Source organism: Schistocerca piceifrons, chromosome X, assembly GCF_021461385.2.
Source record: "Schistocerca piceifrons isolate TAMUIC-IGC-003096 chromosome X, iqSchPice1.1, whole genome shotgun sequence".
NCBI lineage: Eukaryota > Metazoa > Arthropoda > Insecta > Orthoptera > Acrididae > Schistocerca > Schistocerca piceifrons.
Window position 1 is genome coordinate 817095851 of NC_060149.1, and position 13218 is coordinate 817109068.

The window sequence follows — 13218 nt, forward strand, 5'->3', positions numbered from 1 at the left end:
ACGAAAATAACTGCGTTGCTTTAGTTAAATTCCTGACTGCGGCAATCCGTAAAATGAAAAATTACAACGTCCAGACGTGTACCGCGTCGCAGATATGGCTTCCACATAAGAAAGAACTAAACGAAAAAAAATTCTAGATACAGATGAATATCCTGAACAACTTTGAATAAATGAGAGTGCGGTACAGTCGGGCCGGCCGCTGTGGCCGAGCGGTTCTAGGCGCTTCAGTCCGGAACCGCGCTGCTGCTACGGTCGCAGGTTCGAATCCTGCCTTGGGCATGGATGTGTGTGATGTCCTTAGGTTAGTTAGGTTTAAGTATTCCTAGAGGACTGATGACCTCAGATGTTAAGTCCCATAGTGCTTAGAGACATTTTAACCATTTGAGCGATGCAGTCAATACGCTACCATACGAAAGAACTAGTGAAGAACCGGTACTATACCATGTGCATCGATAGGTAGCTATGTCAATAAACAACAGAAGTAAAGTTTGGACACAACTGAAGGCACATCTAAGGACTTGAAAATACTGCAGACGAATATTACGCTGGGTTACGAAACGCAAGCCGCCAAGTCAAAAAAATGGTTCAAATGGCTCTGAGCACTATTGGACTCAGCTGCTGTGGTCATAAGTCCCCTAGAACTTAGAATTACTTAAACCCAACTAACCTAAGGACATCACACACATCCATGCCCGAGGCAGGATTAGAACCTGCGACCGTAGCGGTCGTGTGGTTCCAGACTGTAGCGCCTTTAACCGCTCGGCCACTCCGGCCGGCTCCGCCAGGTCACCATACTCTTTGTCGCTCCTTGCATAAGAATGGCCATCAGAAAATAACATGAAAGCAAGGTATCACAACAATTGCCCGTAGTAAAAACGTGAAAGCTAAGCCGAGAATACCATCAGAAACAGCGCAGCTTACAGAAAGCCTGCGGGAATCGGACTGTCGAATTCGCTTTGTTCGTCGTACAACGGGACTCATAAACGTGCCACGCGGACCGCACAAGCCCGTGATTGGCTCGAATCTGGTGCCTCCGCGGTATTCCCAAGCACACATGAGTTTACTCGACTAGTTAAAGGCTGTGATAACTTAGTGAGTGGCTGTCAACTTGGTCTCTAACGCTCACAAGTGGGCGTTCCAGCTTTCATGGTAGGCGGTAGGGAATTTAAAAGCACTTTAATTATGTTTTCACAACATTTTGATATAACGTACTTGCTACATAATTGTTATTATATGTATTAACTTGTTGTAACTGCGCTTTATTAAGTTTATATAGCTACTTCTCTCCTTTGTAAATCACCATTTTTGTGCATCTGGTGAGCGGTTAGAAAAGTTTACGACTAAAAGAAATACAAAAGTGGGCGGTATATGAAAAAAGTTGACAACCCCTGCCTTAACAAATCAATCACCTGGTTCGAACATGAAAGAGTAATTTGGAAACTGACAATTCAACGAACAACTTTCAACGTGAGGAAACATTTCATGATAAATCCCTTCTGGAGTATCGCTGAGAAATATGAGTTATCATCAGGGTTATTTTATTAGGGAAATGAAGGTGTCGGAAGAATGCCTGCCAAAATGCGTACATAATCGCATTAAAATACAGAATCGTGCGTTTGTGACGCTGAAGACAAATTTATTGTTACTCTCCAAAACAAAGATAATTTGAAAACAGTGTTTGCTGTAGGTTATGTGGTCGAAAGCCATAGGAGAGCTCACTGAACGGAGTCTAACCATAAGGGACGTCAGTTCATGCATCAGTCGGTACTAGTGAATGCACAAAGCATCTGCGTTACGGGTTTCTTCGTTCAGAAATTGCCAATTGAGTGAACAGAATTGGAAAATATCTCACAGTTGGGTCCATAATTTATGACATTCTGTTACGGCATTAGTGATTTGCGCCCAGTCATACTCTTTTGTTCCAGAAGTCGTAAAAAGGTAACTGATAGGGACTACCTAAATATAAATGGCACTGCCACGAATCAGATGTGAAATACTGAGAGCAATGACAGAATTATATATTCAGAAACGAAGTTATTCTCTTCGTAGTGATGCTGTTGCCCAGAAATCACTGATTAAAAGCAAGAATACCTGATATTTCGCTAATTTCGGCAAATTTTTCAACTTTTGAGGATGGAAGAGGGCTTAATGAGTGGTGACTCGTCATACGTGAAATGACATTCATAAACGTATGTGGAAGTGGTGGAACACAGTAAGTGGTATTTACATGTCAGTCACCTAGGTCCGAGTGGGTTAGAGCATGGTACCAATGAGATGAACCAGCCGGCCGGTGTGACCGAGCGGTTCTAGGCGCTTCAGTCTGGAACCGCGTGACCGCTACGGTCGCAGGTTCGAATCCTGCCTCGGGCATGGATGTGTGTGATGTCCTTAGGTTAGTTAGGTTTAAGTAGTTCTAAGTTCTAGGGGAATGATGACCATAGATGTTAAGTCCCATAGTGCTCAGAGCCATTTGAACCATTAGATGAGCCAGTAGCAACGGACTGTAATGCTGATCTCTGTTACGTCGTGGAGTCGTACAACAAATATACTTTTCTTTTCGCCGGCTGAACACCTGAAAGAGTTGGTGTATTAGTTCTCATTTGAATTGTATTTTTAGTGGATTGAATTAGAAAATGAGAACTATAAAATAAATGTGTTCTTTACTAATAAAATCTTTCACAGTCGAGTAGATTACATTGTGTGAGATCGTAACAGCGTTTCAGTTGATAGTCAGTCAGTCCATAGGCCAACGATGCCACAATTCCACTGCCGCAGTACGTAGATTACGATGCATTTTTGTATGTGTAGTATCGTCGTTTATCAATATTGCCGAAACTGTTGTTTCAAAGATTCCTGCGGGCTTCGCGAGTGGTGCTTTCAACATTGCCACCAATAAAGAACCCCAGGTTGTTGCCGAACAATGAATAGCGCCAGGGCGGTATTATAAGCTGCGGGCACCTGGGTACTAGTCTTCTAGTTCAAGATTGTTTCTAATCGAGATGACTTCTGTGTCGCTTTTTAGTGACGAGCGTTACGCCGCTTTGTTCATAGCTGTCTCAACCAGCAATCATTCAGTGTACTTAGACGCACGCCCATGTCAGGCTTCTGCTTATAGCTAGCCACGGCTGCCACAAATTGTGAGCAGTGTATCATTTCTTCGCCAGCAGGTTGAGTGCAATATATTTATTTGAAGTGCACTTGTGTCAATTAATTTTTTCTGGCCTGTCTATATTCCTACGACGAACAGATTCCTTTGGCTATCAATCCACCCATTTATCATTAACAACGATGGCATAAGATTTGGGTCCTCGGAACATAGCGGCTGCTGCCTCTCATCATAACAGTACACGACGATGTATAATTTTGTTAAATGAAATAGGACAGAATGTAAAAATTATATTTCAAAGCACTAAATGTTCTAGTTGTAGAAAATTTCTAACTATTCTCACTGTGTAGCCACAGCATATGAATAGCTCTGTAACAGTGGGTATTTTCTGCTGGAAAAATTGAGGCCTATTGTGTCGGGAGGGATGCTGTGTTACGCGCGGACCGAATTTAAGGATTTTTCTGTGAAGTAGCTATCCCAGAACGACTGCGGCGCGATAGGATTTCGTGCGTATGTCTAGTGCTGGACACAAGCGCGACTGTACGGAGTAAGCCGACCTTGCAGAAGCTGCTTTTAACGCCATGTACTGTAGTGCACGTGAAGGATTGCCACAAGCAGTTTAGTTTTAATTTACAACAATCATAGAATGACAATAGTTACGGTACTGAGCAAATTGCCTTAAAGTTTATTGAATAAAAAAATGTACAAGACTTAACAAGTTCTGGAGTATGATGCATTGCTTGCACACTAGAGGCAGACATTTTAACGATGAAGAAGAATGCGCTTGCATAGCAGAAAATAAACGGGAAGAGTTTTAGCTCTAAGTATGACCGTTGTTCCTCCACGTTTTGTAATGACGCCTACCCATTATCCATTAGGTCCTAGATTCGACATTTTCTTGTCTCGCTTTCTTGGCCCATCTAACATCTATTCGTCTGGTTACATCTGCCGTTCACCTACATTCCTCATTTCACTCCAAAATACGTCTTCCTCTCATATCTCTTCCCTTAACCATATGCTTATTTTCAGGTCAGTTATTGTCATCCCCAATGTCCATCTCCCCACTGCCCATCTAACAATCCTAACTTTCAGAATGATCTTTGTATCAAAAGTCCGCGTCTCACTGCAGTAAACAACCCGATAATACACAACAATAAATTTACCGTTTTAGACACACCAGAAAGTTAGGTCTGAAGAACCTTCAGAAATTACCAAAAGCACACCAGACTTTTTTACGCCAGTTTTTATCCCAGTCATTCCCTTTCGCTTCAAAATTGTTTTGTTAATTTCATCTACTTGTTGACGAGTATAAGAAAAAAATGCAAAGCATAAATTATACTTGTCGTGTTGGAAGTCAGATCTGGAAGCTGTAGAGATCTGTAGAGATTGAGTGAGAGTCCCTAACCGTTCTTTCCACCAACCTGCCGTCTTCTAAAGTTGTGTCCCCAGGGCAGAAGATAACTCGTCGGTCGTGGGATCTTCTTCGGCGGAGGCTGCTATGCTGTCATCTCGAACTTGAACCTGTGTTTGTGCTTTTTTGTGGGATGCCTCTTGCCCAGGTTAGTCTCTGTATCTACAGAGGGCAAGATCTGTAGTACTGACAATGATGGTAGGCGACACCTCTCATTAATATATCCTGTTTGTTTATATTTTAAAATATCACTTTTTACACTGTCTTCTACAACACTCGACATAGCTTTCTTAATAGTTCGGTAACTTTTCTGACAACTTCCCATATGGAGTACGACATGTCCGTCCGAAACAGAGATACACGTCCGGCTCTGAAGAACACCCGAAACAGAGTGACTAGCGCAGCCGAAGTACTTCATCTCCCTGGCGCGACAAAGCGACCCGAAGGTGTCCGAAGCACTTCGATTGTAAAATCATTACTCTTACGTTTCTCCAAACTAGTGAAATTTAATAAACAAAAACGGTAGACTCGTAGGGTAACCATGAGAGATTTTCATACTGAAAACTGGGTTAAACACAATGAAAAGTATATAAATAATTAATAAGAGAAGTTAGGCCTTTTGGCGCCTAACACCCGAATGTGCCGACCAATCAGAAGCAAGTTCAGTACAACTGGTGGACTCTCCCACAGGAATAGTACATACAGTACCATCTGCTGCTTGTACCTCACTCCACTTTTGTACCATATGCGTCTTAACGTGTATGAAGCAGCATCGTGGCGAGCTTCTAGCAAAATAAAATACTGGCGGCCACAGCCAGGAATATCACAAAAGTCGTTTAGGTCCTTTAGATATGTGGATTCTCCTTACATGATGACTCTTCATTTCTCAGTTTCTATATTGATGACCTCTAATGGAAGCTGTAGCAATTCCGTAAATACGTAAATGTTTTTGAGCATACCAGCATTTCTTGAACCTATGCATCGTTGGTTAGAGTGGTGTTAGTACAGATTTTTTCGAAACGGAAACTAATGCTTTATCAAAATTTATGAATTCCAAGCAAATTGGTAATCTCCAGTCGTTACTCCGTTCTATAACTTCGTTCCGGCTTGCAAATGGCCCATTTGCGAGAGCCACCCTGTTTTGACAGATCAAAATCGCATTTCCTTCTGTGTAGTTGTTTGTAATGTTAGTGACTACCTCGTATTGTGCGATGAAGAGACAGATAAATATGACATATTGGATGTCTTGTATATTGAATTTCTTGCCAAGTACAGTAATCAATGTATTCCTGCAGTTTTTGAGAATTGTCTTTCTTCGAAAATGTTGCAACATCTTTTAGTATACTTTTTACTCCGATTTTAAGCATGGCGGTTTTTTTATGACAAAGCAAATATCTGGTTCCTTATTTCTGAAATGTGCGAAGATTATTCAACAACGCAAGCAGCTGATAGCGTTCAAATTTTGCAACACATTATCTCCAACCGTTACGTAATATCAACTGTTGTGTGCAGACGCAGTTTAGGTATCTGTCGTAAAAATTTCTGTGTTGCTGTCATGACAAAATGACTTCTTTTCGATGAGAAACTGGAACCATTATTAAATACATCTTACAGCGAGGAAGCTATTTCTGAAGAAGAAAATCACCCCAATGATGACAACATTCATCTTTCATGTGATTCAGAATACATTTCAGATATTGGTACCTCAAATGACAATGTGCAAGCTGTTCACCTGATTCAAGACAAAAGAAATTACGAGGAGCATAAAATCTTTTCGTATACTGGAAGAGCGTTGAGTGCAAACATTATAAATCGCCAAAGTAACTGATATAAAATCATCTTTTAAAATTATGATGAACGATATAATTCGGTGTATTGTGGTGGAAATGACTAATAGCGAGGGTCGAAGACTTTATGGAGACAGGTGGGAAGCATTAGAGGAAATAGCACTTGAAGCCCATATTGGCCTTGTATGTATAAATCATATGGTGAATCAACAAAGAGTCTGTGAGATACAGAAACACGTCGAGCCATCTTTCCTGCTGTAATATCGCTGAAACGTTCTGCTGCCTCTCACGTGTGTTAAGTTTCAATGAGCAATTTGGTCTAAGGCGCTACAGTCACGGACTGTGCGGCTGGTCCCGGCGGAGGTTCGAATCCTCCCTCGGGCATGGGTGTGTGTGTTTGTCCTTACGACAATTTAGGTTAAGTAGTGTATAAGATTAGGGACTAATGACCTTAGCAGTTAAGTCCCATAAGATTTCACACACATTCACACTCACAGCAATCTGGTCGAAGAGCACGAAGAGTAAATGTCATGTTGGATGAAAATACTTCCAAAAACATAGCAATCCTGCCACAAATGTGAGCTTGGATGAAGAACTGGTGGCTTTCCGAAGACGTTGTCCGTTCAAACAGTACATGGTGTTTCAAAAACGACTTTACAACTTTGAAAATTCACATAAATTAATTCATAGTGCCTACAGGGACGATTGTAGTATCAGGTTTTGTCTCGCGTAGTTCGCTAGGACCTAATCGCACCGTAAGGAGCGCTAGGTCCGCGTGTCCTAGCTGTGTGTTTTGGTTCGAAGAATCGAAATCAGCGACAACAGTTCAGCGTTATTTCCGTAGCAAATACGCTGAAGATCCTCCTAGTAGTCCTACAGTTTACGAGTGGCATAAATGTTTTGTAGAAACAGGGTGCTCAGTAAGACATGGGAAATCATCAGGTCGTCCAAGCAAAGGTGATGACGTTGTTGAGCGAGTGAGACAACGTTTTGTCAACAGCCCTACGAAATCGACCCGGCGTGCATCTCGCGAACTGCAAATCCCACATACGGCTGTTTGGCGTGTGTTGAGAAACAGCTTGCATTTGAAACAGTACAGATTGTCAATTGTAAAAGCAATAAAAGACACCGATAAAATTTCTCGCAAGAACTTCTGTGCGGATATGTCAAATCGATTACACGAGGATGAACGTTTCTTGCATCTTTTCTGACGAGTAGACTTTTCACTTAAATGGCAAGGTTAACATACAAAACTGTAGGATTTAGGAGAGTGAAAATCCATATCAAACATTGCAACATGTCCGCTATAGCCCTAAAAAAATGGTTCAAATGGCTCTGAGCACTATGCGACTTAACTTCTGAGGTCATCAGTCGCCTAGAACTTGGAACTACACTCCTGGAAATTGAAATAAGAACACCGTGAATTAATTGTCCCAGGAAGGGGAAACTTTATTGACACATTCCTGGGGTCAGATACATCACATGATCACACTGACAGAACCACAGGCACATAGACACAGGCAACAGACCATGCACAATGTCGGCACTAGTACAGTGTATATCCACCTTTCGCAGCAATGCAGGCTGCTATTCTCCCATGGAGACGATCGTAGAGATGCTGGATGTAGTCCTGTGGAACGGCTTGCCATGCCATTTCCACCTGGCGCCTCAGTTGGACCAGCGTTCGTGCTGGACGTGCAGACCGCGTGAGACGACGCTTCATCCAGTCCCAAACATGCTCAATGGGGGACAGATCTGGAGATCTTGCTGGCCAGGGTAGTTGACTTACACCTTCTAGAGCACGTTGGGTGGCACGGGATACATGCGGACGTGCATTGTCCTGTTGGAACAGCAAGTTCCCTTGCCGGTCTAGGAATGGTAGAACGATGGGTTCGATGACGGTTTGGATGTACCGTGCACTATTCAGTGTCCCCTCGACGATCACCAGTGGTGTACGGTCAGTGTAGGAGATCGCTCCCCACACCATGATGCCGGATGTTGGCCCTGTGTGCCTCGGTCGTATGCAGTCCTGATTGTGGCGCTCACCTGCACGGCGCCAAACACGCATACGACCATCATTGGCACCAAGGCAGAAGCGACTCTCATCGCTGAAGACGACACGTCTCCATTCGTCCCTCCATTCACGCCTGTCGCGACACCACTGGAGGCGGGCTGCACGATGTTGGGGCGTGAGCGGAAGACGGCCTAACGCTGTGCGGGACCGTAGCCCAGCTTCATGGAGACGGTTGCGAATGGTCCTCGCCGATACCCCAGGAGCAACAGTGTCCCTAATTTGCTGGGAAGTGGCGGTGCGGTCCCCTACGGCACTGCGTAGGATCCTACGGTCTTGGCGTGCATCCGTGCGTCGCTGCGGTCCGGTCCCAGGTCGACGGGCACGTGCACCTTTCGCCGACCACTGGCGACAACATCGATGTACTGTGGAGACCTCACGCCCCACGTGTTGAGCAATTCGGCGGTACGTCCACCCGGCCTCCCGCATGCCCACTATACGCCCTCGCTCAAAGTCCGTCAACTGCACATACGGTTGACGTCCACGCTGTCGCGGCATGCTACCAGTGTTAAAGACTGCGATGGAGCTCCGTATGCCACGGCAAACTGGCTGACACTGACGGCGGCGGTGCACAAATGCTGCGCAGCTTGCGCCATTCGACGGCCAACACCGCGGTTCCTGGTGTGTCCGCTGTGCCGTGCGTGTGATCATTGCTTGTACAGCCCTCTCGCAGTGTCCGGAGCAAGTATGGTGGGTCTGACACACCGGTGTCAATGTGTTCTTTTTTCCATTTCCAGGAGTGTAATTAAACCTAACTAACCTAAGGACATCACACACATCCATGCCCGAGGCAGGATTCGAACCTGCGACCGTAGCGGTCGCTCGGCTCCACACTGTAGCGCCTAGAACCGCTCCGGCTGGCTTATAGCCATAAACTGAATGTTTATTGCGCATTGAGCAAGAACAATATGTACGGTCCCTTTCTTTTCCATGAGAGAACCGTCAATGGGGTAGCGTACTTGGATATGTTACAACAATTTTTGATACCACAGATCGACGAGGATGACCACGAACGAAATGTTTACTTCATGCAAGATGGTGCACCACCCTACTACCTGGCTGACGTCTAGGATTTTCTCAGTGACCGCTTTCCAGGTCAATAGATTGGCTGTGATGCGCCAGTTGCATGGCCCCCACGTTCCCCAGATCTGACACCACACAATTTCTTTTTTATGGGGATTCATCGAGGATATCATGTTTGTACCTCCTCTGCTGGCTTTTCTACCTGAACTTAGAGTAAGAATTTACGCCACCGCCACTGAGCAAGTTACACCTGTAATGCTACAGCGGGTTTGGGACGAAATTTACTTCCGGTGGGATGTGTGCAGGGTAACCAATGGAAGCCACATACAACATCTCTAGTTTAACGTAAGAAAACTTGATGTCTTTCTCTACAAAATAACACTAAATCAAGTTCTATATCTTCTTTCAAAAAATGTATTTGAATTTTTAAGTTTGTAAAGCCCTCCATGAAACAATCTGTATATACGGAGCAAACCCTCAAAATACGGGTTAAAAATATGAATACTGTGTGATAGTGCTGCTTCTTATGTTTTGGACACAACCTACACAGGACAATTACCTGAGAAAAATCAAGGTATATGGGTTGTCATGGATCTGACACATGAGCTAAAAGGATAAAATGTCACATGTGACAATTTCTTCACATCATATGCATTAGGCCTACGACTTCTCAAAAGCCATTTTACAATGCAGGGAGCGGTGAGAAAAAATATGACTGAACTTCTTAATAATATATCAACCAAAGAAGATGTTCACTCTTCGAAGTTCTTTTTTACTATGAATACCACAGTCGTATCTTACGTTCCAAAGAAGAACAAACAGGTTGTCCTAAAGGGCACAATGCACAACAGTGAAGAAATAATCAACAGAGAAGACAAGAAACCAAAAATAAAGTTGGGCTACCATGTAAGTAAGGGAGCTGTTGACACACTGGATCAGCTCATCAGCACCCTCACATGCAAGAGGAAAACCAGCCGTTGGCCAATAATCATTTACTACAGTATTATCGATACTTCTGCCTACAATGCTTTCAAGCTATGAAGAGAAATAAATCTGGAATGGAAAAAAATGTTCTTTAAAAAAGAATAAGCCGGCCGGTGTGGCCGAGCGGTTCTAGGCGCTTCAGTCTGCAACCGCACGACCGCTGCGGTCGCAGGTTCTAATCCTGCCTCGGGCATGGATGTGTGTGATGTCTTTAGGTTAGTTAGGTTTAAGTAGTTCTAAGTTCTAGGGGACTGATGACCATAGATGTTAAGTCCTGTAGTGCTCAGAGCCATTAAAAAAGAATAACATTTCTCGATTAATTGGGAAGACTCCTAGCTACACCGTACACTGAAGCTAGAAAAATGGTCCCACGAAATGAATAATCAGCGGCTATTGTTAGAAGAGTACAAACAGAAAGTCTATCAACACGAAAGTGTGAGACACAAATTCTGTCCATCAAGTTGTGACCAGACACCAATTAATTATTCAAATTGTAAAAAACAGTTTTGTAAGGCTCAAATAAGATACGACTGCCCTAATAGTGGAGTTTGAAGTAAAAGTATTCCAATTTTTCCCGTGACTGACAGTTCATACAATAAATAAAACCCTATTGCGGAACAGCTCATTAAGGACCAGAGCTCACACCATTCTTGAAACTGTTTATATTGTAACAGACCCCCATTTAAAATTATAATAATTTTTAACAATTTATAATTATCATGCCCTTTAAATACCACGCCTCGTCATTCTGAACCGAAAGAGCATGTACGTATAGCTCTTTCAAAGAAAGTAGTCGGGCTGAGGACACTTTTCCTTTTGTAGCAATCTTTTGACAAATATTTATACGATAATGCTATGATTTTTACTCTCAGTTCATGACTTGTATACTTACAATGGTTTACAAAATGGTTCAAATGGCTCTGAGCACTATGGGACTCAACTGCTGTGGTCATTAGTCCCCTAGAACTTAGAACTACTTAAACCTAACTAACCTAAGGACATCACACACACCCAGGCTCGAGGCAGGATTCGAACCTGCGACCGTAGCAGCAGCGCGGCTCCGGACTGGAGCGCCTAGAACCGCACGGCCACCGCGGCCGGCGCAATGATTAACATTTTTTTCTTATCCAGAATACTGTGTCACACTGATGCAAGGTGATAATTATTGAACTATATGAAATAAAATCGTCGTAACTTCTGAACTTCCGTTAGGACGTTCAAACTGCACGGTTGGCAGCGGGCATGACGGGAATTTATATGGTTTGGTTTAGCGACCAAGCCCGCTTTCATTATGATGGATTCGTCAATAGGAAATATTGGCGCATATGGGGGACTGAGATTCCGCATTTCGTGATTGAGAAGTCTGTGTTGTGTGCAGTGTCCAGTCACGGAATAATCAGTGGAATGTTCCTTGATAGCATGGTGGCTACCGAACGGTACGTGAAAGTTTTGGAAGATGATTTCATCCCCGTTATCCAAAGTGACCCTGATTTCGGCAAGATGTGGTTCATGCAAGACGAAGCTCGACCCCATCGAAGCAGGAGAGTGTTTGATGTCCTGGAGGAGCACTTTGGTGACCGCATTCTGGCTTTGGGGTACCCAGAGGCCACTGGCATTGGACCTCGATTGGTCACCCTGTTCTCCAAACCTGAACATATGCGACTCCTTTTTGGGGGCTATATTGAAGACCAGGTGTATAACCCCAAACCTATTATTGAGTTGCTGAAATAAAAGAGCCATTCAGGAGGCCATCGACAGCATCGATGTCCCGACACTTCAGCGGGTCATGCAGAATTTCGCTATTCGCCTGCACCACTTCATCCCCAATGATGGCAGACATCGAACTTGTCATAACCTAAATCTGAATATCTGTAGTAACGTCTACATGCTGAAGAAAATGTGTGCACGCCGCAGTTCGTAACTAATTTACCCCTTTTTTCATGAAGTTCAATAACTGTCAACCTGTATAAAAAATTTAATTTATATGTCACTATGCAACCTTTATGGCAATTTGTCGACTTTTTGTGGATTGGTCTTTAATGCCACCACCAGACTTATTCTCTTATGGAAACGAACTTTCGGTATTTGTTTGCGTAACGATATGGTAACACACACACACACACACACACACACACACACACACCTCAATTTTTATTGTAGCTTTATATATTTCCTCATTTGCAAGAATGTTTGTCTATTATGTATTAAGCTGAGGCAGAACATTCATGGAAACATTCAAGCATACTCTTCTACGTAGTGAGACAGTTATGTAACGAATGGACTTTCTTTACATCAGTTGTAATTTCACAGATACAGTTGTGAGAGACATTGGCTCTGAGTTGTAAGTGGAATATTTATGGATCAATGCTCCATCTCTGAGTCTGCCCTTAGCCTCCTCACAAATTAACACAATGATGCAAGTCACACAATATTTACGCACCAAGTCTTTGACAAAACATGTTTACTTCAAGACTCACTTCGACCAGTTTTCTTTGGTGATGTACCGGGCACACTCAATTTAATTACGATTTTCACTAAATACTTATAATTCAATAACGGCAAGATACTTTTTGCAATGGTGTAAAAATATGTGGCATTTTATCCTCAGTTTTGGGCACAAAAATATTTCTTAACAATGGACTCACATACTATGTGCAGAGTAAAAAAAACCAACCAGTTACCACATTCGATATTACCGCCTCCGTTTTCGTAATGATGCTTTGAGTACGCTGATGTTTATCGGACTTTCAAAAAATGGCTCTGAGCACTATGGGACTTAACATCCGTGGTCATCAGTCCCCCAGAACGTAGAACTACTTAAACCTAACTAACCTAA